Below are 6000 nucleotides of genomic sequence, written 5' to 3' on the forward strand. Positions count from 1 at the left end.
CAAAGAGGGGTGTGGGGAATTGGCCTGTTTCCTATGTTGCCCACTCTCTTCTATACACACAACTGTGATTAAGATTTACACTGACAAGCAAAAGTGTAACAATGTTTTGAACTTTTGACTTTCAGGCTCCATATCTCACCATCCACTACTGCTTCGAATGTGAGACTACCATCATTTTATAGACAATCATCTTGGCTATCTCATACATAAATTGGACTTGCAGCTATTTAGCATATGACTAGTTATACAGATTCTTGTCATGTAACTGCATTGTTACAGTTTTGCTCCTGGTGGTGTAACAATCTTTTTCTTCTTGTATACTACAAATTACAACCTGTTCTCACATTTCCCAATTGCTCAGTGTATTATTAGGTTGATTCCAAAGCGAAAGGTCACTGGTTTGAATTGAGGAGCAGCCGTGAAGAAGGTTTCCCAAGAAAGGAGAATCAGCATTATCCATCTCATTGACAGCAATATCTCGGCCAAGAAAATTGCCAAACTGCATCATGTGAGCGCCATGACAGTTGGACGAATACGAAATGAAGTCCGTCCATCCGTTCCAAAGACAAGAGGTGGACATCCAAAATATCAGAGTCAACAAGTCTGCTCATCACAAGGTCTATCTTTTCTTGCTCGTATGCTTCGTAATAGTGAGATCACAGATGTCCATACAAGCACTGTGTGACACGCATTACACAAGTCTGGAATGGTGGCCCGAAAAAAAGGCGAAGAAGCCTTGACTTCAATATCGTCATAAGAAGTGTTGGCTCGACTTTGCAAAACAGTATGCACAGTGGACAGTAGAAGATTGGAAACAGGTGGTTTGGAGCGATGAGACAAAAGTGAATAAACTGGGCTCTGATGGGTGCAAATGGGTCTGGAAGAAACAAGGGAAAAGGGGGCTAACGGATCGAGAAATTGAAGGAACTGTCAAGTTTGGTGGAGGAACCCTGATGATATGGGGTTGTTTCACAGCCAAAGGTGTTGTATACGTGACCAGGATCAATGGTGGTCTCAATGCTGAGCTATATGTGAGTATCCTACAAGATGAGTTACTTCATACACTCAAGTACTATGGGTATGAAAAGGACGACATGGTGTTCCAGCAGGACAATGACCCGAAGCATACATCGAGATTGGTGAATAAATGGTTCAATGACAATTAAGTAGAGATGCTGGAATGGACCCCACAGTGCCCAGGCCTCAACCCAATTGAACACTCGTGGGTAGAAGCACAGTCCTTTAACTATTAAAAGTTCTTATATCAATTCAAGTCCATAACTAGTCCTGAAGAGGACCTCCCTGCTACAGGGTCAATGACAAGTTTGTATGATATGCACAGACCTGCGCTCCTTGGAACAGGTAGCTTCTCAACAAGGACTATGCCCTCCACAGACCTAATCCTCTTCAGAAGATTTCTTCCTAGCACCAACCTCTTGCTGTTAAATTAGAGATGGATTGCACTCACAAATGGCCGAGACCTCCGTGCGTGCCGTCCTCAAATCAAAAGCATGGACATAGCGCAGACCAAAACACCAGAGTCTTCACGCAAAGACAATTTAATAACTTACATAAAAACGCTTGAACAGCACATGTAATATAAACTTACCCGACACTTCTTCAGGACCGTCACAATGACTTCACTGTACTAAAATGGCCCCCACAGTCACCAGATCTCAACCCAATAGAGCATCTTTGGGATGTGGTGGAACGGGAGCTTCGTGCCCTGGATGTGCATCCCTCAAATCTCCATCAACTGTATGATGCTATCCTATCAATATAGTCCAACATTTCTAAAGAATGCTATCAGCACCTTGTTGAATCAATGCCACGAAGAATTAAGGCAGTTCTGAAGGCAAAAGGGGGTCCAACACCGTATTAGTATGGTGTTCCTAATAATTCTTTAGGTGAGTGTATATCTTCAGAAATTTGTAAAAGACACTCCATCGTACCTCAAAGATACGGGGGATGCTTTAAAAGTCATATTACAGAAGCGCTAATATTTAAAGTAAATTTGTTTTCCCTTAGTCCTAACAGCAGCACAAGTGGGGAGTTCTCCCCTGTAAAACTGGTAGGACAGGTGGAATTTTTGTTGACAATAAATTTCCTACCAAGCACAAATTAAATAATTAGTAAAACCCACCCCTATAAAGGGCAGACTGTCCACATCCCAGTGCTTTATTATCAAGTAGGAACTAAAATAAGGGTGGGAAATTTGTGTGCTGCTGTTAGGACTAAGGGAAAACAAATTTACGTTAAAAATGAACGCTTCTCTTACGTCCTAACCAGCAGCACAAGAGGGGACCAAATGCCACCCCCTCAGAGCACCTAGAGTCTAGGCGATAGTGTTTGACGAAAGTGCTGTGGGAGCTCCAAGAAGCCGCAGCACAAATCTGTTCTAACGGAACTCAACCTTTTTCCGCGAAGGATGTCGATATTGCCCTCGTGGAGTGGGCGGTGGCAAAGGATGGAGGAGCCAACCCCTGGGCTAGAAAAGCTTCCCAGATTGCCTCTTTTACCCATCTACTTAGAGAGGGTTTGGAGGCCTTTAGACCTTTGCTTTTACCGGAGAAGGAGAGCAGCAGGTGCTCTGATTTTCTAAAGTCCGCAGTCCTGTTCAGGTAGATTTTGAGATTCCTGGAAATGTTCTAGGAGTGAAGGACTTCCTCTTCAGGAGATGATGGAGTAGGACATAGGACCGGCAAGGAGATTGTCTGATTTTGGTAACCGAATGAGGGAACTTTGGGAGCAAAGGTCGGTAAAAATCTCAACAGGACACAGTCATGGAGAAAGAGGGCATAAGGCTCAGCGGCCGCCAAGGCCTGTAACTCTCCAATCCTTTTGGCCGATGTTATGGCCAGTAGAAATGTGACCTTTAAAGATCGGAATCTAAGGTCTACATTCTCTAGGGGTTCAAAGGGGGGAGAGGATAGTCCCTTTAGAACAATGGATAAATCCCATTCAGGGATAGGTCTCAGGATTCTAGGTTGTAATCTTTCGGCTCCCTTGAGGAACCTCCTGAGTAGGGGGTCTTGAGATATTGGTCTACCTAGAAAGACAGAGAGAGCACTGGTGTGGACTCTGAGAGTAGACGTGCTTAGACCCTTGTCCAGGCCATTCTGCAGGAATTGTAAAATAGCTGAAAGAGGAGGATCTGAGGGTACTACCTCTTTAACAGCACACCACTGAAGAAAGATCTTGTGAATTCTTGAGTACGCCTTGTTTGTAGACTCCGCACGGGAGTGTGAAATAGTTCTCACGACCTCCGCAGAAAGCCCTCTAGCTTCTAGTAGGGACCTGTCAATCTCCAGGCTGCCAGATTGAGTTTCCTCAGATCTAGGCAGGGACCTGTGTCCTGATACACAAGGTCCTGCGTTAGGGGAAGTCTCCAATATGTGCCCTGACTCATCTTCATGAGCTGGGTGAACCAAGACCTCTTCGGCCAAAATGGTATTATTGCAATGACCGGGTTCTGGTCTTGTTTGTTTTCGTCAATACCCTTGGTATCATGGAAAATGGAGGGAATATGTATGCCAGCCTGAACCTCCATGGAATGGACAGGGCGTCTATCGCCACAGGGTTGTCCTCCTTCTAGAGAGAGCAGAACTTGTCCGCCTTCGCGTTCAACCGGGTCGCCATCAAGTCGATCTCTGGAGTGCACCAACATAGAGTGATCTGGGAGAAGATGTCCCTGTTCAGTGACCACTCGCCTGGAACTGGCAGACCCCGACTGAGTCGATCCGCAACTATGTTGAGATCTCCCCTGATGTGAACCGCAGAAAGGTGGGATAGACTGAGCTCTGCCCAAGAGAGGATTAGACCAACTTCCTGGAGAAGAGGTCGAGACCTCGTACTTCCCTGTCTGTTGATATAAGCGACCACAGTCGTGCTGTCCAAACGGACTCTCACCTCCTTCCCACGGATGAGAGGAGCAAAATAATAAAGAGCTAGACGTACGGCTCTTAGTTCTCTCATATTGGACGAGAGAAGCCTCTCCTGTGGAGTCCAGGTACCCTGTACTGGACTGTCTTCCAGATGAGCTCCCCAACCTAGAAGGGAGGCGTCTGTGGTCAACGTGATCCAACGAGGTTGAATCAAGGACCTCCCATCTGATAGGTTCCTCCACCATTTGAGTGAGGACCGGACTTTGACAGACAGGGAGTGAGTCTTGTCCAACCCCTTGGGGTTGTGGTTCCAGACTGCTAACACTTCTTCTTGAAATGGACGAAGGTGCCAAAGGGCCCAAGGAACTGCTTCCGCAGATGCTGACATGTGGCCCGACATCTTCATAAGTGTTCTGATGGGCACTCGTCGAGGTGCCATGAGGAACTGTGCGGCTCTTATGACTCGATCTTTCCTTTCCGGGGAGAGAGAGAGCGTCATTCTTTGAGAATCCACTATAAAACCCAGGAATACCATGGAGGTGGAAGGCAGGATCTGGGACTTCTCCCAATTTATCAACCAGCCTAACCGCTGGAGAGTCTGAAGAGCCAGATGAAGATGGATTTGAAGAACGTCTAGAGATGCGGCTTTTAAGAGCCAGTCGTCTAGAAATGGCACGATTTCTAGCCCTTGAAGCCTGAGCTTGGCAACAACCGGAGCCACAACCTTGGTAAAGGTGTGGGGAGCGGAAGAGATGCCAAAGGGTAGAACAGAAAACTGGTAATGCTTTACCACACCCTTTATGGAGACCGCAACTCTTAGGAACTTTCGGTGAGTTGGATGAATAGGGACATGAAGATAAGCGTCCTTTAGATCTATGGTGACCATAAGGTCTCCGGGACTTAGAATATTGATTAAGGAGCGGATGGTTTCCATTCTGAAGCACTTCTGCCTTATGAAGCGATTTAGGTGGCGCAGATCTATTATCATGCGCCAGTCTCCGGAGGGCTTTGGGACTAGAAATATGGGAGAATACACCCCTCGCCCTCGTTCGTGGGAGGGAACCTCCTCTAGGGCTCTTTTGTGAAGGTAAAGGAGGACCGCGTCCTCCAGGATCTTCTGTTTGGTTTGAGGTAGAGGCCGAGTTAACACAAACTTCTCCTGAGGGGGAGACACGAAATCTATCGTGTAGCCGGACAAAATTATATTTAGGACCGACAGGTCCGGAATTTCTTGCAGCCAGGCTTGTTGAAAAAAATTTAAACGACTTCCGACCGGAGGAGAACTTAGGAGTTGTGCCTGGGGGGTAAGGGGGAAGGTAAGCGGGAGAGTCATAGGTCCGCTCTGCGATCTTTGCCCCGACCACGACCACGTCCACGTCTGGAGGACCCCTGACGTCTCTGGGACCTAGAGAGGCCCAGGGGTCTTGTGTTCCCGGACCTACTGCGGCCCCGAAAGGAATGTTGAGGGAGATTTTTCCCTTTTTTTTGTGCCAGGCTCTCCGTGAGCATGTCCGGTTCGGAACCAAATAGCCTCCTTGGCTCATAGGGCACACCGCATAAATTGAATTTGGAGGCGTTGTCAGCGATCCAAGGGCGCAGCCAGAGGGGCCTACGGCTGGCAGAAGAAAGCGCCATACCTTTTGCAGCCAGCTTTAAATGTTGCGCCGAAGCATCGCTTAAAAAGTCTGCTCCCAGCAGAAGGGTTTTGAATTGATCCAGAATGTCCGTTCTGGCCACTCCGGCATCTAGGTCAGACTGAATCCTCAGGATGCGGGGGCGTACAAAGTCTGCGACCTCAGAGGAGGCAACAGCCACCGAAGCGGAGGCTGCCGCCGCTGAGTAAATACGCCTTAAGGTGCATTGAACCCTCCGATCTAACGGGTCCTGGAGGTTACTACCGTCATCTGACAGGACTAGGGACCTTTTAGACAATTTGGAAATCGCCATGCCGACCTTCGGAGGCGGTACCCAAAGGTCTGCCTCCAACTCATGGAGGGGAAACATTAGTTTAAACCTCTTGTTGAGGACTGGACCCTTTTCCGGGTGCTTCCACTCGGTTAGCATCAATCTCTTAAGGCTCTCGTCCACTTTGAAGGTCCTTAACCCGCTAGAGGTG

Source organism: Bufo bufo, chromosome 2 (assembly GCF_905171765.1).
Source record: "Bufo bufo chromosome 2, aBufBuf1.1, whole genome shotgun sequence".
Classification (NCBI taxonomy): Eukaryota; Metazoa; Chordata; class Amphibia; order Anura; family Bufonidae; genus Bufo; species Bufo bufo.